Source organism: Erpetoichthys calabaricus, chromosome 17 (assembly GCF_900747795.2).
Source record: "Erpetoichthys calabaricus chromosome 17, fErpCal1.3, whole genome shotgun sequence".
NCBI classification, from domain to species: domain Eukaryota; kingdom Metazoa; phylum Chordata; class Cladistia; order Polypteriformes; family Polypteridae; genus Erpetoichthys; species Erpetoichthys calabaricus.
The window spans coordinates 51136701-51163017 of record NC_041410.2 but is presented as its reverse complement, the minus strand read 5'-3'; the positions used below and the strand labels follow the sequence as shown (position 1 = coordinate 51163017).

Here is a 26317-nt window from a genome sequence, read left to right as displayed (position 1 = left end):
ATTTTTGTTTAACTATATGATACTGATTATATTTTATTTAAAGGAGGCCCTGCTGTGCTTGTGGAATTTTGATGACTTTATAATGCAAGGCAAAAGTAAGAGAAATTTAATGTATAACTGTCTGTCTTCAGTTTTAAGACACTGTATTGAAGTGTGTTAAGTTAATTGAGAGTCCAACCAGCGCAAGAATCAGTCAAGGTAGACTCTGCTTTCATGGACATCACAACCTGTTAGTATACAGTAATCCCTCGCTATATCGCGCTTCGCCTTTCGCGGCTTCACTCCATCGCGGATTTTATATGTAAGCATATTTAAATATATATCGCGGATTTTTCGCTGCTTCGCGGGTTTCTGCGGACAATGGGTCTTTTAATTTCTGGTACATGCTTCCTCAGTTGGTTTGCCCAGTTGATTTCATACAAGGGACGCTATTGGAAGATGGCTGAGAAGCTACCCAGCTTACTTTTCTCTGTCTCTCTTGCGCTGACTTTCTGTGATCCTGACGTAGGGGGTGTGAGCAGGGGGGCTGTTCGCACACCTAGACGATACGGACGCTCGTCTAAAAATGCTGACAGATTATCTTCAAGTTGCTATCTTTTGTGCAGCTGCTTTCTGAAAAGACATGCTGCACAGTGCTTCGCATACTTAAAAGCTCGAAGGGCACGTATTGATTTGTGCTTGAAAAACAAACTCTCTCTCTCTTTATCTGCTCCTGACGGAGGGGGTGTGAGCTGCCGCTTTCAACAGCTTTGTGCCGCGGTGCTTCGCATACTTAAAAGCCAAACAGAGAGAAATGCAAACAAATCAATAGGGCTATCTCTGTGACAGTCACTGCCCCTGACAAGCACTCCTTTGAAGAGGTAGATATGTTTGCATTCTTTTAATTGTGAGACGGAACTGTCATCTCTGTCTTGTCATGGAGCACAGTTTAAACTTTTGAAAAAGAGACAAATGTTTGTTTGCAGTGTTTGAATAACGTTCATGTCTCTCTACAACCTCCTGTGTTTCTGCGCAAATCTGTGACCCAAGCATGACAATATAAAAATAACCATATAAACATATGGTTTCTACTTCGCGGATTTTCTTATTTCGCGGGTGGCTCTGGAACGCAACCCCCGCGATGGAGGAGGGATTACTGTAAATGTAAAAGGTCTAATGGTACAATAAATAGGTAACTGGGAGAATTTATTGAAGTTTCAGGTCTGTGATATCAAACATAATGTTACTCATCCTTTCTGTGAGTCGATTATCTCAGCTGCAGTTGCCAGAGAGGTAGGATTCATCCATGTAGCAATGAACAGAATGTATTGTATGCTAGCAATGAACAGAATGTATTGTGTGCATAAATATAATTTATAATGTTGTTTCAATTTGTAAATAATAATTGTATGTATTACTTTCAAGAATCATAAGGCACATTGATACAAGTTTATTTAATTATCACACAGATACTTGTTTTTATCTGTTTTAATGAAAAAGGTTTTTAGCCTGAACAATCGTTTTTACTAATGGAAGGCTACTAGTGGAACAAACATTTTGTATGGATGATGGCCTTTGTTTTTGTTGGGATAAATAATTGTATTTTTTTTATTTATAGGACATACAGTATGTCCACATTCTTTTTAAATATGTTGATTAACTATACATTAGCACATAATCAGTATATTTTGTTAATGATAACACTTAATGCAAAGCCTTAAACGCATTATTTCTTTCTCTTAAGCAAATTCATTCAAAGCTAGTGACCATCTTTTTCATTCTAAAAGTTTGCTGCATTTCATTTGTGTGGCAGACAAAACCAATATCCAGGGTGAGTCAAAATTATGTTAACACTAATGGTACTATTATGTATACAGTATATTTATATACAATTTTTGTGGACAATTTATATGGTACATGTGTTGAACATAATGGTGAACAGGTTGAAACATTCCTGTAAATCATCTTGCACATATGAAGTATGTTTTGTGAATAAATTGTTTCTACCATTCAAATGTTAACATAATTTTGACTCACCCTGTATGTTATTAATTTTGTTATTTCGCAAGATAAACTAGTTTACAAACTAAAATATTCATTTGGAAATTATAACTATTTTCCTAAACTATATTCCTGCATAGAAAAGTGGCCATCGATTTGCAATGGTAGTTACTGGAGTTTGTTGTAAACAAGTGCCAGAACAGCATGAATAAAATAATCTTGAACAGTTTGAACTGTGGTGAACTTAATTTAGTAAAAACAAAATACAGTCTGCTTGTATGTCATCTCACATTTCTACTAACTGCTTAGATCATAAATATGTGTGTCTCAGTCTTCTGATCAGGCAGCCATTCTCTTTGCTTGAATACTGGGAAATGCCTGCTGCACAGCCAATGCTTTGTTTATATAATTTGATATTCAGCTCTTTCCTTTTTGGGACAATTATTAAAAGTTTGACATCATCAAACTGGTTATTATTTGCTAACATTTATGGCTTAGAGATTAATGAAATTATCACAATAGCCTAACAAGTTCAGGTTGTCCCAGCACTATTAGAGACAACCAGGTTAAGACCACAAACTTGCTTCAAAATTGAATGCATGTTTTTCATCTTGCAGATCAAACAGTTAAAAAGGCAAGACGAAAACCTCAGTGGTCTCCTGTGTGAAATCCTGGGGGGGGGGGTGGGGGGAGTGCTTCTTGGAGGTTTCATGCTTATCCTAATTTAGAGAATGCAGTGACTGAATTATCATCTCTCAGCTTCAGTATAACCTTATGCTGAGTGAAATTATTTATTTTCTTTTCCAAATAGATAATAAAAAGCAAAATTAAATCAGTTTTTATGTAGTTTTCCTAACAGAACAAGTTGTTCTTTATAGTATTTTCTAGCTGACCGATGGATGTTTTTACACTTTGTTTGCCTTACAGTGATCAATTAGATAGATAGAGATAGATAGATAGATAGATACTTTATTAATCCCAATGGGAAATTCACATTCTTCAGCAGCAGCATACTGATACAATAAATAATATTAAATTAAAGAATGATAATAATACAGGTGAAAAAAACAGACAATAACTGTATAATGTTAAATATTAACGTTTACCCCCCCGGTGGAATTAAAGAGTCGCATAGTTTGGGGGAGGAACGATCTCCTCAATCTGTCTGTGGAGCAGGACAGTGACAGCAGTCTGTCACTGAAGCTGCTCTTCTGTCTGGAGATGACATTATTTAGTGGATGCAGTGGATTCTCCATAATTGATAGGAGCCTGCTGAGCGCCCTTCGCTCTGCCACAGATGTTAAACTGTCCAGCTCCATGCCAACAATAGAGCCTGCCTTCCTCACCAGTTTGTCCAGGCGTGAGGCGTCTTTCCTCTTAATGCTGCCTCCCCAGCACACCACTGCGTAGAAGAGGGCGCTCGCCACAACTGTTTGATAGAACATCTGCAGCATCTTATTGCAGATGTTGAAGGAAGCCAGCCTTCTAAGGAAGTATAACCGGTTTTGTCCTTTCTTGCACAGCGCATCAGTATTGGCAGTCCAGTCTAATTTATCATCCAGCTGCACTCCCAGATATTTATAGGTCTGCACCATCTGCACACAGTCACCTTTGATGATCACTGGGTCTATGAGGGGTCTGGGCCTCCTAAAATCCACCACCAGCTCCTTGGTTTTGCTGGTGTTCAGGTGTAGGTGGTTTGAGTCGGACCATTTAACAAAGTCATTGATTAGGTCCCTATACTCCTCCTCCAGCCCATTCCTGATACAGCCCACGATAGCAGTGTCATCAGCGAACTTTTGCACATGGCAGGACTCCGAGTTGTATTGGAAGTCCGATGTATATAGGCTGAACAGGACCGGAGAAAGTACAGTCCCTTGTGGCGCTCCTGTGTTGCTGACCACAATGTCAGACGTGCAGTTCCCAAGACGCACATACTGAGGTCTGTCTTTAAGATAGTCCACGATCCATGCCACTAGGTATGAATCTAATCCCATCTCTGTCAGCTTGTCCCTAAGGAGCAGAGGTTGGATTGTGTTGAAGGCGCTAGAGAAGTCTAGAAACATAATTCTTACAGCACCACTGCCTCTGTCCAAGTGAGAGAGGGATCGGTGTAGCATATAGATGATGGCATCTTCCGCTCCCACCTTCTCCTGATATGCAAACTGCAGAGGGTCAAGGGCGTGTTGAACCTGTGGCCTAAGGTGGTGAAGCAGCAGCCTCTCCATGGTCTTCATCACATGTGATGTCAGAGCAACAGGCCGAAAGTCATTCAGCTCACTAGGACGTGATACCTTTGGGACTGGGGTGATACAAGATGTTTTCCAAAGCCTCGGGACTCTCCCCTGTTCCAGGCTCAGGTTGAAGATGCGCTGTAGAGGACCCCCCAGCTCCGATGCACAGACCTTCAGCAGTCGTGGCGATACTCCATCTGGACCCGCTGCTTTGCTGGCACGAAGTCTCCTCAGCTCTCTGCTCACTTGCGCTGTTGTAATTATGGGTGGGGATATCTTTCCTATGCTGGTATCAGCAGAAGGATGTGTGGAGGGTGCAGTACTCCGAGGTGAGAGTGAGAGTGGGTTGGGGTGGTCAAACCTGTTAAAAAAGTTGTTCATTTGGTTTGCTCTCTTCACGTCTCTCTCAATGGTGGTACCCCGCTTCGAGCTGCAGCCAGTGATGATCTTCATCCCATCCCACACTTCCTTCATGCTGTTATTCTGCAACTTCTGCTCCAGCTTTCTCCTGTACTGCTCCTTCGCCGTCCTGAGCTGGACTCGGAGTTTCTTCTGCACGCGCTTGAGCTCATGCTGATCACCGTCTTTAAAAGCCCTTTTCTTCTGATTCAAAAGGCCCTTAATGTCACTTGTAATCCATGGCTTGTTGTTAGCATAGCAGCGTACTGTTCTTACTGGAACTACAATGTCCATACAGAAGTTGATGTAGTCAGTAGTGCAGTCAACAACTTCCTCAATGTTCTCACTATGAGATCCCTGCAGGATATCCCAGTCTGTAGTTCCAAAACATTCTCTCAGAGTATTCTCAGCCTCCGGAGTCCACTTCCTGAATGATCGTGTGGTTATAGGTAGGACTCTAACTTTTGGTTTATAGTGAGGCTGAAGCTGAACCAGGTTATGATCTGCTTTCCCAAGCGCAGGCAGCGGGGTGGCGCTGTATGCATCTTTAACGTTTGCATAAAGTAAATCAATAGTCTTATTTCCCCGGGTGTTACAGTGCACATACTGGGAGAATGCAGGTAATGTTTTGTCCAGCGTCACATGGTTAAAGTCTCCAGCGATTAGCACAAGCGCCTCAGGGTGCTGCGTTTGTAACTTAGCAACAGCGGAATGGATGATGTCACTCGCTGACTCCACGTCTGCCCGAGGAGGAATGTATACAATAACAACAATGACATGTCCAAACTCTCTGGGCAAATAGTAGGGACGTAAACTTACGGCCAACAGTTCGATATCCCTGCAGCAAGTGGAGATTTTGACGTTAACATGTCCAGAGTGACACCACCGTGTATTAACATAGAGAGCGAGTCCTCCTCCTTTGTGCTTACCACAGGTACTTGCATCTCTGTCCGCTCTAACTGTGCTAAACCCGGGTAGCTCCACGTTGGTATCTGGGATGGTGTTATTTAGCCAGGTTTCGCAAAAACACAACAAACTGCATTCTCTGTAGGTCCTTACATTTTTCAGCAGCGCAGCCAGTTCGTCGATCTTATTTGAGATTGAGTTTACATTCCCCAGAATCACAGAAGGCACCGAAGGCTTGAAACGCCACTTTCTCGCAAGCCGCTTCTTTTTTAGCTTAGTGCCGGCTCTGCTGCCACGATACCACCTTCTTACCTCGTCAGGTAAATAGGGAACCACACCGGCACTGGCATTTGTTCTCAGCGCCCGAAGTTGAGTACTTGAATAGGCGAGTCTCGGCGTGTTAAAATCCATGCCCACGTTGTAAAAGTAAGTGTGTCCAGGGAAGGAATCCACATAAAATAAAGTGGTAGGAGTGATCAATAAATAAAAATAGAAAAATAAAAGTAGAAAAGTACACATACATATACAGTCATACACGGAGCTGCTGAAAAGGCTGCCACTCACGGCGGCGCCGGATGCACATTATTTTTAATTTAATTTAATTTTTATTAATTATGTTTTTATTATTTCCAACATCCTTTTTGTATACATCTGTACATTGTGAAAAAAGAGATTCCTTTTACATGAGTGTATTTGATACTTTTTCTAAACATGTGCAATGCTGTTGGTGAGTTTGATTGTTTTTTCTCTGTTAAATTAAGGTAATTGCATAATTAGTTGTAGGTCAGCTCTATTAAAAAGCTTTTTTGAAAGGTTGCATCAAATCTACATTGAGAACAGGATTTTTTTCAAAGTTAGTTTATTGGGAAATTCTATTGTCAAGTTTATGTTCTTTTTAAGGATTTTATGATGTGACTGATTTGTGTTTCTTTTTATAGTACAGTTGCCAATGAATTTCCTAAGGTCAAAGAGAAGATAAAATACACCATAGCACAATGCCTTTTTGATTGGAGGAAAGCAAACATTTTCCACATTCTAGTAATAGTTCAGACATAATTTGTAACTCCTTAGTAAGTGTAAGAGTATGTAAAAATGGTGAAGGTTTAGCAATTAGTAAACCCAAGAACCAATTTAAGACCGTTCTTCTATGTAGTCCAGAAAGAGTCTGTACGCCCATAGACTACTGATTGCAGATTATTCCCTAGAAAAACATTTTAGTATGGGGTTGTTGTTACACTAAATTTACTTTATTTTAATGATGAACATTTTTCAGTAAACCAATAAAATAACATGCCCTTGTCCATACATGTCTATTAAAATTAAATTAGTAGGTGTAATTCTGGCATTGCATTTTATAGTATTTACAAGCCAGGCCCATAAATGTATGGTTTGACTACTTAGATGTGGAGGACCTCAAGTGGCCTGCACAGAACCGTGACCTCAACCTTTTAGAATACAGTGAAACCTCGGTTTGCGAGTAACTTGGTTTACAAGTGTTTTGCAAGACGAGCAAAAATTTTTAATAAATTTTCACTTGTTAAACGAGCAAGGTCTTGCAGTACGAGTAGTTTTTCTGCTGAGCGTCATGTGATCACAACTGAGCTGATGGTTCTTCTCTCTCTCTTACTGCGGGATTGTGGGTAGTCGTCTCCTATTCTCCATCTGAGTCGGCGTGCCTCACTCATATAGTCAACGAGCGTATAGTGTTTACTACAGCATTAGCATTGTGACTGTGTGTGCGCGTATGTGTGTGTGCGCTCGCGCGTGTGTGCTGTGACGTGCAAGTCCCCGTCTTGCACCCTAAAACACGAAGCTGAGTCTCAGTACTTTAGCAACACAAGCTTTATTCAGCTTGAAACAGCAACAGCGCGGTTATTTATACACAGACACAGCAGTCAGGCAGGGCCCTGCACATTTATAATGTTCCTTGTTCCTTGTATCACCCATTGATGGCAGGCGCTTATAGCATGTCCACGATCTTTTCGGATTTGCTTTTACGAAGAACTGCTACAGCACTGGGAGACTGCGATTGCTTTGGGACGCTCTTCTGCGTGTCGTCCCGTTTGGTGCAATACCACAAGAGTTTAGAAACTCACTCACACCAGCCATGATTCTTTTCAAAGGTAAAGTGCAAGTTAATTTGTTTTATGTATTTTTACTTTATATTTTGTATTAATCATTTTTATATGAATAGTTTTGGGTTGTGGAACAAATCATCTGAGTTTCCATTATTTCTTATGGGGAAATTCACTTTGATATACGAGTGCTTTGGATTATGAGCACGTTTCCGGAACGAATTATGCTCGCAAACCGAGGTTCCACTGTACCTTGGTGATGAAATGGAACACAGATTGTGAGCCAGCTCTTCTTGTCCAATGTAAGTACTTGACTTCACAACTGCTGTTTTTGCTCAGTAGGAGAACATTCCCATGGGCACGCTCTAAAATCTTTTGAAAAGCCATCATAGATGAGTGAAGACTCCTATAGCTACACAGGGGCAGCCAACTCCACATTAATGCCAATGGTTTTGGAATGATTTGTCCAGCGACCTCATATAGCTGTGATGGTCAGGTGCTTACAAACAGGTGCTTGTATGTATAATGTGTGTCAGGTGGCAATCGCACTGTTTCAGTAGAGATAATTTCATATGAATCTAAAATTGCGTTTTCAGTGAGACTGCCAGGGTCAATAAGTGAATACTTGAGGCTATTTATTTATATTGCCTTTATATTAAACTGAACAAACCTTGAAATAGAGCTTAATTTAAGGGAAATATTCTTCCTCCTGTTCATTATTAATCTTTCTAACTACCAAAGTTTAATTAAATACTAAGAGAACTAATGTATCCTCCAATCCAGTGGAACATTGTTCTTGCAAGAATATGTCATGTTCATAAAATATTGATGTGATAATCATAAAAGTGTTATAAAAATTAAAATAGCCAAAATGACTGATTTCAGCCATATACAGTCACAGCTTGTAGTTTTGTTCTTTCTTCTAATTGTGCGTAAAAACTCGAATCTTGGTGTTTATGATTTTCCGGCTGTAAAAAATCCACATCTGTTTACATTGCTATCTAATTGATGATGTCATAGACTGTAATACGCTAGCCTGATTCCTGTTTTCTCTACCACTGTTATGTTTTAGTAGTTTAGTTCCTTTCTCACTTTATGTCATTCTTATCTTGTGTTGTACTGTAATGCTTTTTCATTAGATATGCAGAGTTTTGACATTGGTCAGCTTTGAAACTGCTGCAAGCATGGTGATGGACAATGCTGACTCACTGGTTCCAATTCAGTCCAGCTCACTGTCTGTGGAATTTCCGTGTTTTCCTTATATGCTTTTGGGTGTTCTCTTAGTGTTCTACTTTAGTTTCATATCCCAAAGATGTGCTGTTTGGGTTGAATGCTGTCTCTGCTTTTGTCATTTATGACTGAATGTTGTTATTTCCTCTGATGGATGAGTATTCAGTTGGTTTCATTTCAGCTTGCTCCTGGGGCTTCTGTTAATATTCTTTGTTGCTCAATGGCACCTTAGTAGAATTAAGCAGGTTTAAAAAATGAATGGATGAAATGAAAAGACACTGCATTGCAAAAATAACATCTAAGAAGTATTAGAGTTACTTTTTGTTTTTAAATTTTCATTTTTCAAGAAATGTCATGTATATGTATATATGTATATGTATATATATGTGTATATGTATATATACAGTGCATCCGGAAAGTATTCACAGCGCATCACTTTTTCCACATTTTTTTTATGTTACAGCCTTATTCCAAAATGGATTAAATTCATTTTTTTCCTCAGAATTCTACACACAACACCCCATAATGACAACATGAAAAAAGTTTACTTGAGGTTTTTGCAAATTTATTAAAAATAAAAAAACTGAGAAATCCCATGTACATAAGTATTCACAGCCTTTGCTCAATACTTTGTCGATGCACCCTTGGCAGCAATTACAGCCTCAAGTCTTTTTGAATATGATGGCACACCTATCCTTGGCCAGTTTCGCCCATTCCTCTTTGCAGCACCTCTCAAGCTCCATCAGGTTTGATGGGAAGCGTCGGTGCACAGCCATTTTAAGATCTCTCCAGAGATGTTCAATCGGATTCAAGTCTGGGCTCTGGTTGGGCCACTCAAGGACCTTCACAAAGTTGTCCTGAAGCCACTCCTTTGATATTTTGGCTGTGTGCTTAGGGTCATTGCCCTGCTGAAAGATGAACCGTCGCCCCAGTCTGAGGTCAAGAGCGCTCTGGAGCAGGTTTTCATCCAGGATGTCTCTGTACATTGCTGCAGTCATCTTTCCCTTTATTCTGACTAGTCTCCCAGTCCCTGCCGCTGAAAAACATCCCCACTGCATGATGCTGCCACCACCATGCTTCACTGTAGGGATGGTATTAGCCTGGTGATGAGCGGTGCCTGGTTTCCTCCAAACGTGACGCCTGGCATTCACACCAAAGAGTTCAATCTTTGTCTCATCAGACCAGAGAATTTTCTTTCTCATGGTCTGAGATTCCTTCAGGTGCCTTTTGGCAAACTCCAGGCGGGCTGCCATGTGCCTTTTACTAAGGAGTGGCTTCCGTCTGGCCACTCTACCATACAGGCCTGATTGGTGGATTGCTGCAGAGATGGTTGTCCTTCTGGAAGGTTCTCCTCTCTCCATGGAGGACCTCTGGAGCTCTGACAGAGTGACCATCGGGTTCTTGGTCACCTCCCTGACTAAGGCCCTTCTCCCCCGATCACTCAGTTTAGATGGCCGGCCAGCTCTAGGAAGAGTCCTGGTGGACTCTTGTGCCTCAGACTGTCCAGGAGCTCAGTGATGCCCTGGTCCAGATTTGGGAGGAGATCCCCAGGACACCATCTGTCATCTCATTAGGAGCATGCCACTATGTTGTCACGCATGCATACAAGCACGCGGGGGCCATACAAACTACTGAGTACGATTTTGAGTTGCTGCAATGAAATTTCAGCAAAATGGACTAGCCTACCGCATCATTTTTTCACTTTGATTTTTGGGATGTCTTTGAATTCAGTCCTCTGTAGGTTGATAATTTTCAAACTGTGTGGCTTCCCTTTGTTCCTAACACATTACCCAGTCCATATCTGTGATATCCAGCAGGATTTTTTTTCCCCATTGAGATCTGATGTGTTTTCAAAGTGTTCCTTTAAGTTTTTTGAGCAGATATATAATATGCACATGTGTGTGTACACACACTGTACATACAGGACTGCCAGTGTTTAATGAACTATTTATTGAAACCAACTTGTAAAACTGACTTATACATGTACTATGGTATTGTATGCAACTTTTCACACCATCATGTTACAAGTATAGCTAAGAAAATTACAAGCAATGAGTAGAAGTTTCATTGTTTTTAACAATTTTGTTTCAGATTAAATGTTTTTTGTAATAGATCAATAAATCACAAAATTTGTAAATGTAATAAAAATCTGAAATACTATTCTAGCCAGCATGTTGAATACATGATACTTTTGCTTGTTGATTCCAGTGTAGAGTCATGTCATGACTCCTGATCAGCCGAGGTTCACACATATTCATTGTGCCATTTTAAACACTACCATTTTACAACAGCTTAAACCACAAATTAATTATTTAGAATCCTGTTTATAGCTTTGGCAATCACAAAGATTGGGTGCTATGCCCACTAGTGCCATTAGTACGCTCCATATGCACTTTGATGTTTGTTGTAACAGGCACTTTAGTTTGTCCATTAACAATGGTGCATTAACCACAATGTAAAGAGACTGTTGTATTTCATTTTCCCTTTATTTTAATGACTTTAAAATTGCCATTGTTAAGATTGTGTTCAGTGTCTTTAATGCAGTATTTTAGTTTTCTCGAGCAAAAAGGCACTTTCACTATAAGCTAGAGGTAGAGCTGCTGATGTAGTGAAAAATTCTGAACCTCTTGAATATCAAAGTATAGTAATTTGTGCACGCCATTAATTTTGTTCAAGTGTAAGGCCATTTCTAATGTTTTGAACACTATTAAAAGCAATAGCACTAGCTCTCATAAGTTAAGTGCTCTATTACAATATTTGATGACTACATTGTGGCACTGAGCAACACACTACGACACCTTTTAAAGGTAACTTTTTCTTCTTGCAAGCATTGAATACACTTTCAGAGTCTTGAGCAGGCAGATATTTTCAAAATATATGTGCAGCTCTGCATCAGAAAATTCTTCAGAATGACCTGCTATCTGTCTATGAACTGAAAGTATAAGGTGGCTGGGTTATGTTATATGATAGTTATCCAAAACACAAAATCAAATCTGCACCAGAATGGCTGAAAAGAAGCAAAATTAATGTTTTGGACTGGGATACTCAAAGTCTATACCTATAATCAACACAGATGCTGTGGCAGGACATGAAGTGAGCTGTTCATGCTTGAAAAACCTATCACTGTGTCTGAATTAAAGCAGTTCTGCAAGGGCTAAAATGAACTGGTGTTCCAAGGCAGTGATATAGAAAACTGAGATTGAATTATACAGTAGGAAGCATTTGGTTGCAGTCATTGCAGCTCAAGATGGGGCAACCAGTTATTAAGTGTAAGGGAGCAATTCATTTTTCATGAAATGCTAGTTCATGTAAGAAAGCTTTGTTCATTCAATAAATTACAAAGTTTAAAAAAAATAAAAGTTTTCATTATGGTGCTCTACATCAAATATTAGAATTTAGCTGCAAACATTCAGCTTCAATGATGTGCAATAATAGAGGATATCAAAAAGGGACCAATACTATTTCACAACTCTGTATGTCAGTTATGAGAATTGTCAGGGAACCCACAATACCATATAATTTCAATACTTCAGTCACAATATGATATTTTTATATTTTGCAGTGTGTTAACTATTGAGATTTGATTCTGTACCATTGCCTTTTTCCATTTTGTCCATCCATCCATCCATTTTCCAACCCGCTATATCCTAACTACAGGGTCACGGGGGTCTGGTGGAGCCAATCCCAGCCAACACAGGGCGCAAGGCAGAAAACAAACCCCGGGCAGGGCACCAACCCACCGCACCCATTTTGTATTTGACTGAATTTTTTAAATCCTATCCCTATAGACACATATTTGACACTCACACATTGTTACATAATGTGGCATCTTTTAAGGTGAATCATAATAAGATGTGTCCTTGTGTTTACAATAGGGCTTGTGAATCAATAATTAACACTAGAATATTTTATACTCGTATGTAAAATATTTTGAGTGTAAAATTGTAGATGCTAAATGCAGGGAGGTATATGCTGATCATTAACTTCCTGTTTTCTGAGTAAATTATATTTTCATGAACATGCATGCTATTCAACTTGAGCCAATAAGAACGGGGACAAAATAAAGCCTCCTCAAGAGCAAGCAAATGTGTAAATGTGCTGGAAAGGTTTTATGTGAGGCCTCTTGTTTCTCTTCTTTCTCTTTAATTTCAACAGGTTGAATTTTTACATTAAGTGCAAATCATCCTTGCAGCCTTCCTGTCAATGAGAGTTGGAGAGACAGTCGTAGTTTATAAAATGCCAAAAGACTTGATTTTTCATTGACAATGCTTGTAACATACATGTTTCCTATTTAGCTCTCACAGATACATTTTAAAAACTAAAATGAAGACAAAATCACAACTTGCAGCAAAAAGAGCTGTGCAATGCAGCAGTTCAAAAACATTCAGTATGCAGTTTGTTGGAATGCAAAAAACAATGTACTTTCCAAGATTTTTGGTATATCAACCGTTGAAATTATTTAAATATGTACAGTATGTACTATAAAAATGCATTATTTTTTCATTCCAGCTCTGTTCCATAGATTCCCATACAAATACATGGCACAAAAATGAAGAAGTTTATCAATGATGCATTGAAATTAAAATTATTCCAGTTGTCAATGGTAGTGGTTCCTTTTGCCTCTAATATACATTTTCATGCAAAAGTTAGGACGTTACGGCCAAATTACATATTTTGTTGAAATTTGAAATAAAACATAGTAAATACAAGTTCAACAGTGCCGAAAAAAACTAATCCCATTTCATGAGAATTTGAATTGCATAGTTATGATTTATTTGATAACCAAACAAAATTGTCAAAAAATAAGAGTAAATGTGGTCATTTGCAAATGTTTGGGCACCCTTCTATGTGAGTACCTAGTTAACTCACCTCTTAGCAGCCACCTATGTGTTTTAGAGTTTTTGTTGTGGAGTTTTTTTTCCCCATTCTTCCTTGCAGATCACTCCCAACTTTGAAATATTCTTAGACTGTCTTGCTTGCACTGTATAATTAAGATTTACTGGAGACTACAAGGGCCATTGCTAAATCTTCACAGTGTATTTCTTCAGGTTCATCATAGTACATTTCAAAGCATGTTTTAGATTGTTGTCAGGCTGTTAAAGCCATCCTTTTTTCAGTTTCAGTTTTCTGACTGACTGTCTGACATTCTGCCCTGGGATTTGTTGATATTTAGTGAAATCCATTCTCCCTTGTACTTGCACAATGCTCACTGTGCCAGTAGCTGCTGGACAACTGCAAAGTATAATAGATCCACCCCTGTACTTAACAGTTGGCAAGATGTTGTTTTCTACAGCACTTGGTTCCAGAATGCCTCTATCTTACGCAGATGTTGTTTTGCACACTTAAAACAGTGTTTTTTTCTGATGAAATCACAGGTAAGGCTTCCTTCTCATGGCCCTTTCATGAAGGCCATGTCTGTTTAAGTAACACTGCACTGTAGAGCAGTGCATCACCACCACTTCCTCAGCTAAACCTGCCTGCAGGTCCCTTGTAGTGTTATGGGGGTTTTGATTTAACTCATCTTATTCCACAGATCCCCTTAACTGCCTTTTCAGGCTGTGGATATTGCTAGCTGTTTATAACCTTCTCCAGCTATGTAGGCATCAGTTACTTTAATTTTCAGATCTAATTCAGCCTGTTGTTATTAAGTGTTACACAATGTTTAAAAGTCAAAGATTTTTTTTTATAATTTTATTGATTTTATTGTAATCACACAACAATCCATACAAATAGATCAATTTTTACAAAAATAGAATTGAAAGCAAATCAACCCACACCCCTGAGGAAGAGAGCATGGCCAGCAGAGTAAAAGTTAAAGCTAGTAAAAATAAGTAAATAGATGAATTAATAAGTAAATAAAGAAATGGGGAGAGAACCTTCTTCCTCAATTTAAATGCTTATTCTAAAATGTTATTGATTAGATCCTGCCAGGTTTTGAAAAACTTCTGCACAGATCCTCTAAGTGCGAATTTGATTTTTTCCAGATTCAAATAGTATATAACATCAGTTACCCACTGACTTAGAGTAGGTGAGTTTGGATTCTTCCAGTTGAGCAAGATAAGTCTATGTGCCAATAGTGTAGTAAAGGCGATCACAGTTTGTGTGTCTTTCTCCACTTTAAGCCCATCTGGAAGTACACCAAACACAGCTGTTAGTGGATTAGGATGGATTGTGACACCAAGGCTGTCTGAGAGGCATTTACAAATTTTGGTCCAGAGTGATGTTAATTTTGGTGCAGGCCCAAAACATGTGACCCAGTGAGGCTAAAACTTGATTGTGGCATTTGCAGGTTGGATCTTGCCCTGAAAACACTTTGGACAATTTTAAATGAGACAGATGTGCTCGATTTATATAATTTTGAGTTGAATAATTGTATGCTTTACGCATATGGAGATCGAATTAATTCTCTGCATTGCTGCCTTCCACTCCTTTTCTGATATGCTGAGTGAAAGATCCTTTTCCCACTGTCCTCTTGGATCTTTGAAAGGGAGGAACTGTAAAATGGTTTTATAAAAAGTGAAAGATTTTAATAGGCTTTGGAATTATTACCTGGCAACTCCTAATGACTGTTCTTGACCAGACTTAAGGCCTCACAAGCTAAATGAGACCAGACTAACGATCCAACATGCTAAGACCTTACAACTGAAAGGGTGCCCAAACATTTTTAAATGCCACATTTTTTTTTTGTTTTATACTGTTTGTCTTTTCATCAAATAAATCATTATTGAACATTACAATTTTCATTAAAATGTCATTGCTTTAGTTTGTTTGCTGTCAATATATTTAGTGTTATTTACTTCAAATTTCAACAAAATATGTCATTTACCTTGGGGTGTCTAAACATTTGTATGGAACTGTATGTACATGTAATTAATCTTTGTTTGGTGAAACAAATCAAAAAAAGAAGAGGCCACAGGTTTATGGCATGTATCTCTTAAAAGTTTTGTCTATAGATGAGCAGCCTGCCCATTAGTGGTATAGTTAAGCAGTAAGAAGACCCAGAAGTCAGATTTTTGTGTTCTTTGTAAGCCTGTTACAATCTCATTTGTGATTATATTGTAAAGGATATTTTTATCCATGATATTTAATTATGCATTATTTTAAGGTCATATTCTACATCACTCTGTTTTACACAATATGGTGTATCTTTCTTAAAGTCTGCAAAGCAGGATTAATCATTGCCTGTGAAAAAGCTATTCGTGCTATTGTTTTCCTTCCTCTTTAACTGTTGTGCTGTGAACAGCTTATTAGAAAGTGTCTGACTTCCCCAGTGGTAACAATTCTTCATTTTATTAAGATCACTTTAATCTTTTGAAATGAATAGAGCTTTTCAGTATATTGTGCTTAATGATAAGGATGTTAATAAGTATCTTTGTCAGTGTTGTTTCAAAGTAGCAAGTGAGTACTAAAACTTCCATGTCAATTTTTTTGAGATTTTTTTCCTTAAGCCGAGAACTTGATTCAAGAAGTACCTGCTGCAAATTCTAATGAGAGAATAAAAGAGACTGCCTTCTGCTGCGCCTTTTGTTCAGTATCTGAAATACATCAAAGGATTTTTTTTTTTTTTTTTTTTTTTGTTGCAGCTTCCTTTCTCTGGCTTAATTTATTATGCCAGAGGCAACCTTCAGCTAATAGAATGGTTCATTTTCATAACTGTGAGGTGCACAGAAAAAGGCATTTTATAAATGTAATAGGAAACAGATGAAACACAGATCCTTCACAGTCCTAAAATCAAAAACTTTTTTTCACCATTTTGTTTTGAATGTGAGTGTCTACCTTCTCAAGCACATTCTGGCTCAAAATCCTACTTGCTTTTATTACTGATTGTTTACTGTTGTTTTCAAGTTGCTATTCTGCTTCTGTTTAGGTCTAGAAAATCAATGTGGGGCTTTACATATTTTCACGCTGTTTAGGGGCATAAACCTCCCAACTACTGTTGTTTCCTTTACATTCACATTTCCAAGACATGAATTGTAAATTAACTTTCTCTGTATGAGTACACAAATGGGCCTTTTTAAGACCAGTAGTCTAGTTTTCAGGCTTAGTTTCAAACCCTGTGCTTGATGTTTTCCAAATAACCTTTCAGTCCTTGTGACCTAATACCACTGTTAAAACCAACAAATAGTACGTTTTTCCTTGCCTCCACTTGGTATTCTCTGAAATTCTTCTATTTTCTCCCGTGCTTTTACCATTTTCTTTTCACAGAAGGCTGCGCTTAAGGGCTATTTATATTGATTTGCATATTCAAAGAGGAGTAATTCTGGGAGGAGTTGGGGCGGGACAGCAGGCGCATGCACATGCGTTTCTGTTCATGCTGACCGGGATTTATGTAGCAGAAGAACGTGGAAGTTGGCGTACGCATAGATTTATGCATCTGGACTTTTTTTGTGCGTAAGCACATTTCCGCTTTTGTCTGTACGCCATGTTATAGTGTGAATTCTACGCACAGCATTATACATGAGGCCCCTGGTGAATATAAACTTAATTCCCGAAAGAAGCACACTGTGACATTATCCATGAATATTGAATAATTATTGTTGAGTAAAACTAATAATAAAAGTACAGTAATCCCTTGCTACTTCGCGGTTCACTTTTCGCGGATTCACGAGTTCGCGGATTTTATATGTAAGCATATCTAAATATATAACGCGGATTTTTCGCTGCTTCGCAGGTTTCTGCGGACAATGGGTCTTTTTACTTCTGGTATTTGCTTCCTCAGTTGGTTTGCCCAGTTGATTTCATACAAGAGATGCTATTGGCGAATGGCTGAGAAGCTACCCAATCAGAGCACGCAGTTAAGTTCCTGTGTGCTGCTGATTGGCTCAGCGACGGAGTGCTGCATTAACCAGGAAGTCTCATCTCACTCATTCAGCATTAATGTGCTACTGCTTCAGGGGCCGTGTCCAAGCGCCAACAGAAGATGCAAATGATTGCAGAAAAGGTAAAAGTTTTGGATATGTTGAAGGAAGGGAACAGCTACACCATTACAGCATCAATGAGTCCACGATTGTTTTTATTTAAAAAGGAGGAAAAGCATATAAGATCTACGGCCGCAGTGTCCTTTAACCAGGGCGCAAAACGAGTTGCAAGTGGACGTGATAAGGCAGTAGTCTGGATGGAATCTGCTTTAGGAATCTCTGCAACAAGGTCGACGACGTCATGACCGTCTACAAGCTGCTATGTGTACTTCGCTATACAGTAAGTGTAAATTTATCTACTGATTTCATATTGCTTAGCAGTTGTCCCTGTTATTAATAGACTTAAGGGTGGGTTGTGAACAATACAGGGAGGGTTTAAAAACATCCAAATACACGTTAAATAATTAAATATGGTGTCCCTACTTTGCGGAAATTCAGTTATCGCGGTCGGCCTTGGAACCTATCTCCCGCGATAAGTGAGGGATTACTGTATTCTGTTAAGCAGTGCTTAACTGCATACAGTATAAGCTCCCTGCCATCTGTGTTCTAAAGTTATTATTTCAGTACAGGTTACAAGGAGATTGAGATCCAAGGAGGATCGTGCCTGGTACCAGGCCAATTTGTAGTTAATCAGTCTTAATAGTATGTATTTCAGTTGTGCAAACTCTGCAGTAGGGGTATTAGCAATTAATTGTTGTTCATTTCATTAACATTGAGAGCTTAAACCAAATAAACATAGAATTGTGTAATTATTTTAAATCTGCATTGGGAAATGTGCCTTACTTTTCTATACCTAACATAAGCCAAATTTGGGTTGCAGTGTGCATTTACAATAGATTCAGAAGTGGCAATGTTTACATTTTAGTAAGCTTGCACTCAAAACTGACTTGTGAACTGTACAGACAACTAAGAATTACATTACAGTAACATGCTGTTGAATGGATGGAGGATGACACATTATTGGTGATAGTATAGACACTATTTTGCAGACAGACAGACATACAGCTAACAGCCTTGCCAAGAAGTTAACTGTTGACATGAGGACTTGCAAGCAAAGTGGTTGCTATGTGCAAAAATAGACTCTAAAAATAAATGACTCCGGCTCTTTTAGAAATCTAAGGTTTTTATAAAAATAAAAATAGTACACTCCAATATAATCAGTTCATATTTATTGTCATTAGGGGGTTTTGCCCCTGCTTGCTTTGCTCGCCAACCCCCGCCAGTGCTACACACCATTCTGAAGAGGGGGGCTGAACGCACCTCAAGGAGACACGGATGCTCATCCGAAACCCCTCTTAAACAGTGATACAATGGGAAATAAATTCCTTTTTTTTTTCTTTTTTTTTTTTTTAACTCCTCTTTGCTCGATCAGCTGTTGTCTTGCCATGTGATCTGCACTTTGTTCGCCTAACCCGCATAGCCAGCGCTACGCACAGTTGTGAAGAGGGGGGCTGAACGCACCCCAAGGAGATGCGATCGCTTCTCTAAAACCCCTCTTTAATAGTGATACAATAGGGAAACAAATAACAGTTGTTTTTTTATCTCCTCTTTGCTCAATCAGCTGCTGGCATGCTGCTGCTCCTGTGCGCGTGATCTGCATTTCGTGCAGTGCTTCAAATGTTCTAAAGTCACTGCTTTGTCTCTCTTCTCCCCAAGACATCCTTAAAAACTATTCGATCTCTTTTCGCTGTTCCGTTATTTCACCGAGTAATATTTTCTGTTTGTTTGCGCTAATGTGAAAAATTTAAATTTGAGTATGCATTTGGCATGAAACTATGGTGTCTGTATGTAGGTATTTATGTATGTAATTTAGTATGTGTGCCAGCATTTTATATAAGGAAAAAAATTAAGTACATATGGAGTATGTATATATGGGAAAAAAACATCATTTCAGTATGCTAGTGCAGCTTTTTATGTACAGTCATAATGGTTTCTGTGGCAGATGCATATTCAAATTGGATGATTTCATAATAGACTGGCAGCTTTGCTGCTGTATCAGACACTCGATACACTGTGGTGCAGAGTATCATTTGTTACACACCATGATGAAACAGAACTGGAGAGACAAAAAGAAGAAAAATATTTAGGGTAAATGTATGGCAAGGCTTATGACAACTGCTGATTAGTGGTACACCTGTGTAAACTCTCAAAGCACCAAAGTGGAAAGCAAACATATTCTTAATAAAAATTAATTATTAGCATTCAAAACAGGGAAAAGATTCCTGAAATATATCACTGCCAGTGTAAATGCTGGTTAAAGATTTTATAAAGCAGAGTGAAATAAATTCATCTTCATAATCAGGTGCAACACAATGTTATGCCTTTTGAAATAATAATATGAATGGTCACTTAACTTCATCATCTCGCATCTCGCACCTTGAGTTATATGACTAATAAAGTCCTCAAAAAGTAATGTAGTTTTATTTACCTTAAAGAAAATTATTATAGAAAACATTTAGAAATGAGTTTGCACATTTCTCATTAACACCTCTCTTTCATTTAACAATACAATAACCAGGGTAAAAAGATTATATGCTAAATTATTCCTGAAAAAAAAGGTGTGCTATTTGCATTTTATATATTTGATGGGTTAAATCTTAATGATGAATTCTGCTAACTGTCCATTTAAAAATTTTGACATTTTGCAAAATGCTGAAGTCTTTCTGCGCTACAGCCTGTCTCACACTTTTGATATTTCAGCCGTTCTAACAGTTCTTTATAGTCCAAAAATATGTCCTTCCCACCAACTGTAGATCAAAATTCACTGAACCACTTTAACATAATGTCCTTGATGAAGCACAATAAACTTAATATAAAATCTTCTTTTAACCTCTGCTACAGATTTAGATTTAATGTATGCCATAATGGGAAAACACAAGATGAGACACCAGCCAGTTGTCCATGGCCACTGTAACTGTATTTGGCATACAACATACAACATTGCCACTACACTATATTAGCAGAACATATGAAAAGGTTTGGGAACCCCTCTTAATTCTTTGTACAGTGGAACCTCGAGATACGATCACCTCTGTATACGAGAAATTCAAAATACGAGGAAAGTATGAGCGAAAAATTCAGATCTAAATACGAGCATTGGCTCGCGTAACGAGCCACGAGCCAGGCTGTGGGTATAGCTCGCGGCTTAGCAGTTGCGAGCCGCGATCTGCGGTGTCTGCGTTTGTCACTTAAGTGCACAGGTGGGAAACTGCCCACATCCATGATTGTTCCTGTGGCTGATGGGCTGCAGCTGCCATGTCCTCCCCGCATATATAGAGAAGCGCGAGCCGGTTAAGGGGGAGAAGAAGTAAAAGAAAAGAGAGAGAGAGAGAGCGCACGGGCGGGCGAGTGAGTGCAGGCTCGCATGTAGCTGAACAGTGAGCTGAACAGGCGAGCCAAACAGCTGAAGCAGGACGGTGTAGAGAAGGTCAGCTGCATTAAGAGTGTCTCGCCTGTTGCAGAGCCCGCAGGTGAGACGCTAACAGAGAAGAAGCACCGGGGATTGTCATCTGTTTTTTAAAGACGGCATCCTTTTGATGTTTTAAATTCGTGTTAAAGGATTGTTATTCTTGTGTATTTTAAACCTTGACTTCACAACTGTTTTAAGGATTATTTATTTAAAGATTTATTGAATGTTCTACTGCACTTTGGACACCTGTTTTGATTCTTTTAATAATCAGTTATATTATTTACCAGTGTTATTTATTAAAGGTAGACTACAGTATAAATAATTTATCAGTGTTATTTGTTAGGAAAATTGATTTTTATGTTAATATATTTGGGGTGCAGAACGGATTAACTGGATTTCCATTATTTTCAATGGGGAAGTTTGTTCTAGATACGAGAAATTCGCTATACAAGCTCAGTGCTGGAACGAATTAAACTCGTATCTAGAGGTTCCACTGTATTTTTGTTTATCATTGGCTGAGCTTTGAAAGTAGCAACTTCCTTTTAATATATGACATGCCAAATGGAAACAGTAGTATTTCAGCAGTGACATTAAGTTTATTGGATTAACAGAAAATATGCAATATGCATCATAACAAAACTAAGCAGGTGAATAAATTTGGGCACCCCAACAGAGATTAACATCAGTGCTTAGTTGAACCTCCTTTTGCAAATATAACAGCCTCTAGACGCCTCCTATAGCCTTTGATAAGTGTCTGGATTCTGGATGGAGGTATTTTTGTCCATTCTTCCATACAAAATCTGTCCAGTTCAGTTAAATTTGATGACTGCCGAGCATGGATAGCCTGCTTCAAATCATCCCATAGATTTTCGATGATATTCAAGTCAGGGGACTGTGACAGCCATTTCAAAACATTGTACTTCTCCCTCTGCATGAATGCCTTTGTAGATTTCGAACTGTGTTTTGGGTCATTATCTTGTTGGAATATCCAACCCCTGCGTAACTTCAACTTTGTGACTGATGCTTGTTGATATTGGGTTGAATTCATCCGACCCTTAACTTTAACAAGGGCCCCAGTCCCTGAACTAGCCACATAGCCCCACAGCATGATGGAACCTCCACCAAATGTGACCGTAGGTAGCAGGTGTTTTTCTTGGAATGCAGTGTTCTTCTTCCACCATTCAAAGCGCTTTTTGTTATGACCAAATAAATCAATTTTTCTCTCATAAGTCCAAAGCACTTTGTTCCAAAATGAATATGGCTTGTCTAAATGAGCATTGCATACAACAAGTGACTCTGTTTGTGGCGTGAGTGCAGGAAGGGCTTCTTTCTCATCACCTTGCCATACAGATGTTCTTTGTGCAAATTACGCTGAATTGTAGAACGATGTACAGATACACCATCTGCAGCAAGATGTTCTTGCAGGTCTTTGGAGGTGATCTGTGGGTTGTCTGTAACCATTCTCAGAATCCTGCGCATATGCCGCTCCTGTATTTTTCTTGGCCTGCCAGACCTGGGTTTAACAGCAACTGTGCCTGTGGCCTTCCATTTCATGGTTACATTCCTTACAGTTGAAACTGACAGTTTAAACCTCCGAGATAGCTTTTTGTTGCCTTCCCTTAAACCATGATACTGAGAGAGTTGCTTTGAGAATCCCATGCTGTCACTCTTCAGAGGAGAGTCAAAGGGAAGCACAACTTGCAATTGACCACCTTAAATACCTTTTCTCATGATTGGACACACCTGTCTATGAAGTTCAAGGCTTAACGAGCTAATCCAACCAATATGGTGTTGCAAGTAATCAGTATTGAGCGGTTACATGCATTCAAATCAGCAAAATTACAAGAGTACCCACATTTTTGCACAGCCAGTTTTTCACATTTGATGTTTAATTTCATACAACTAAATACTGCTTCACTAAAAATCTTTGTTTGGAAAACACCCCAGTACTCAGATGTTCCAAGGAAATGAAAGACATACCACTGTTATCTTTTTTGTTGAAATTAGAGTACAGTGATCCCTCGCTATATCACGCTTCGACTTTCACAGCTTCACTCTATCGCGATTTTTTTCTCATACACGCTTACGTCACTACGCATGCGCTTTCTGAGAACTTTTATCTAAGCCCCACGATGGCTCCTAAACGTGCTGCTTTTTCTAAGCCTTCTGACAATGAAACTAAGCGCCGGAGGAAGATGCTTACCATCCAGGAGAAGGTGAAACTCTTGGATATGATCAAAGATGGCAATACCCTACAAAAGCCTCCTCACGCATATGAAAAGACAGCGCCAGCAACTGCCTATCAAGATGTTCTTCAGCTGCGCACCCAGACACCCAATGCCTACTCCTAGTACTCCTTCAGCGGAAGAGGACAACGACGCACCTGCTGAAGATACTGCACCACCTTGTCACGCTTGGGTCACAGATTTGCACAGAGACACAGGAGGTTGTAGAAAAAAATAACTTTATTCAAAGCACTGCAAACAAACATTTGTCTCTTTTCAAAAGTTTAAACGTGCCCCATGACAAGTCAGAGATGACAGTTCCGCCAGGAGCAGAGAATGTCTGAGAGAGAGAGAAACAAAACAACCAATTCCAAAGCTAAGAGGTGCTGCACAATACTTTTAAGTAAGCGGAGTACCGCGTGAGAGGTTTATCATAAGTAAGAAGGCTAAGGAGCAATGTGAAAGTAGACTGTCAGCTGTTTCAGGGGTTTTCCCAGGGGCGTCTGTGTCCTCTGAGGGTGCGATCAGCGCTCCAGCTTACAACCTAAAGACTCTCCTACTGAGCTTGTGCCTTCATAGGTTAGTGGTTGTGTGTAAGAACTGTGTTTGTGTGTGTAATTAAATGTACAGTACAATAATAATAATAATATATTTGTAATGTCTAATATGTCTTATTTTCTCTTATTTTGTCTAATATATTGGGTAATATGAGTGTAATGGTGACTAAAGGGTGTTATTTCATGTGTAGAGGGCTCTAATAATGTTAAAAAAACGTATTTAGAAGGTCGTAAACAGGTTTTCTATACTCTAACTGCGAAAATATTCGATTTATAAATAAAGAATCCTACTTGGCGAAAATTCATTTATCGCGGTAGAGTCTGGAACGGATTAACCGTGATAAACTAGGGTTCACTGTAAATTATCATGCAGGCTGAGAGGGGTTCCCAAACGTTTTCATATGACTGTATGTATCCCCGCCGTATTGACTCATCCCCCCCAACACCCAGAAAATGGTCACAATCCTTGTGTGGCACCATTAATTTCATTTTGACATTTCAAATTAGCAACTCTGTCTCTTCACCTCACAAGCTTGTCTGTGCCATTCTTCTCTCACTCTCCACCTTTCTTATATGGCTTTGTTGTTGATCAGTTTAGTTTGATTGTTTCAAAGATTTTGGAGGAGTAGGGCTGTGATGGGAAATACTTATCATATTTTAGTACCATTTACAGTATATGCTACATCTCAGAATGCATAATAATAAAATGTATATTAAATAGAGATGCTACAATCGATTGGCCACCAATTTATAGTGCCTGATTTTTCACTAAGAAAGACTTTGATTGGTAAAATGGCAGATTGCTAAAAACAGTCTTTTCAGTCCCTGCTTTTCTAGGCTTTTACGTTAGGTAAAGGTATTATGGTTAGTGAAGCCAGCATGTGTCCTTTTTTTTTTTTTTTTTTTTTGCAATAAACTTCCTACAGTGTAAACAAACAGCAGTCAAGGCTTGTTTTATGACAGAGCAAGAGGCAATTACATTAAATAAAGTAGAATAATAAACTGGTATTGGAGAAGTCCTGTGCAACCAGACAAATGGCAAGAAAAGCTACTTTAATAAATTCAGACCTATTTATTTTGCCATTTAATTAAAATGGATACTGTGAGTTTGGACTGCAAGCTTCTTTAAAGTGCCTCAGCTTTTCAACTGGAGAAAGAATAGATAAATATAAATTTGAAATTGCTGCTTAGTTAGCAATAATCTTGTTATCTTAACAGCAAAATGTCTTTTACTTAACCTGTTAAGCATGTTAGTCTTATGTCGTCTTGATAAACTGCTTATGAACATTTGATACATTTGCGGCTATTGTAAAGATTTGTACTGGGTTTATTAGTTGTTGCAGTATGTCATACGGTACACGTTTTGGTAAGAAACAAGTACTGCATTATTATAATGGGAATCCATATTTGTAATTACACCTCAAGAATTATGACTGTCTAGCTGATACACTGAAGGAAAAAACACACCTGTATAAATATAGTAAATGTGTACTTTAAAAGTAAAAAGGCTGTAGTGCAATTAATGATTAAAAATGATTAAAACCTGTGAGTGCATGTATATTTATATTTAAGCAGTGTTTAATTGCCAATTCCAATTATTTGATATTGTGAGTGTATGCATGTGTGTGTATATATATTTGTATACATCAGCTTGAATTATACTGAACAAGTATAAAACAAAAGTGTTTTCTTTTATGCCATATGTACTGTAGATAAATATTTCTGTACGTATTTTGTTAGTATGTATTTTAAAGAATTTTTTAGTATTTTATGGTCACTGAGGAGTAAGCCTACAGAATTTTATTTTGCTCATATATGTTATAAAATTGGTCAATATATATAAAAATACACTTTAAAAAATGTTTTGCACTAAACTCCTGCATAACCAAATGCATAGAAGCCTTATGTTCAATATTAAAGGGGGAAAAAAATCCGAATCGGCCAATCAAGTAACATGAAATCGGTGATCTGTATTAGCCTTAAAAAAACTGATTGGAGCATACCTAATATTAAACAGAGGGCAATATATCATTCACCACAGAAATCAAGCTTAGACAGACCAGTCTAATCTTATTACATGACCTTGAGGCACCTCATCACAAACATGTACGCGACCAACCAAAAATTTAAGAAACAGTATTCAGTTCAAAAGCTCAATTCCATTTTTGCACAACAGGATTTGCTGGTATTCTACAAAAAAATCTATGTTTTGCATGTTGTGAGTATATTATGCAGTTCGACTGTTGAGATTTTTATCATGGACATTTTGAAATTTTCTGTTGTTTACTCTGCGTCTCCATTATAGCATATTGTATCGGAGAATTTGCTTTTTCCATTCTTCATTAAAGCGTGAGATTAAAATTTGTCATGGCCACAATCCGTGC

General features: G+C 38.5%; 1 protein-coding gene across 4 annotated transcripts in view; it reads left to right on the top strand.

The window, feature by feature from the left end:
- Positions 1 to 26317, top strand: part of senp8 (SUMO peptidase family member, NEDD8 specific) — a 71732-nt gene that overhangs the window by 8165 nt on the left and 37250 nt on the right. Inside the window, exon 1 of one of the 4 annotated variants that reach the window (XM_051920357.1) lies at positions 1788 to 1810. The exons of the other annotated variants lie outside the window; for them this stretch is intronic. The gene's annotated coding sequence lies outside the window, so the exon portion shown is untranslated. Of the gene's footprint in view, positions 1 to 1787; positions 1811 to 26317 lie in introns of those variants that run through there. 4 annotated transcript variants of the gene reach the window in all.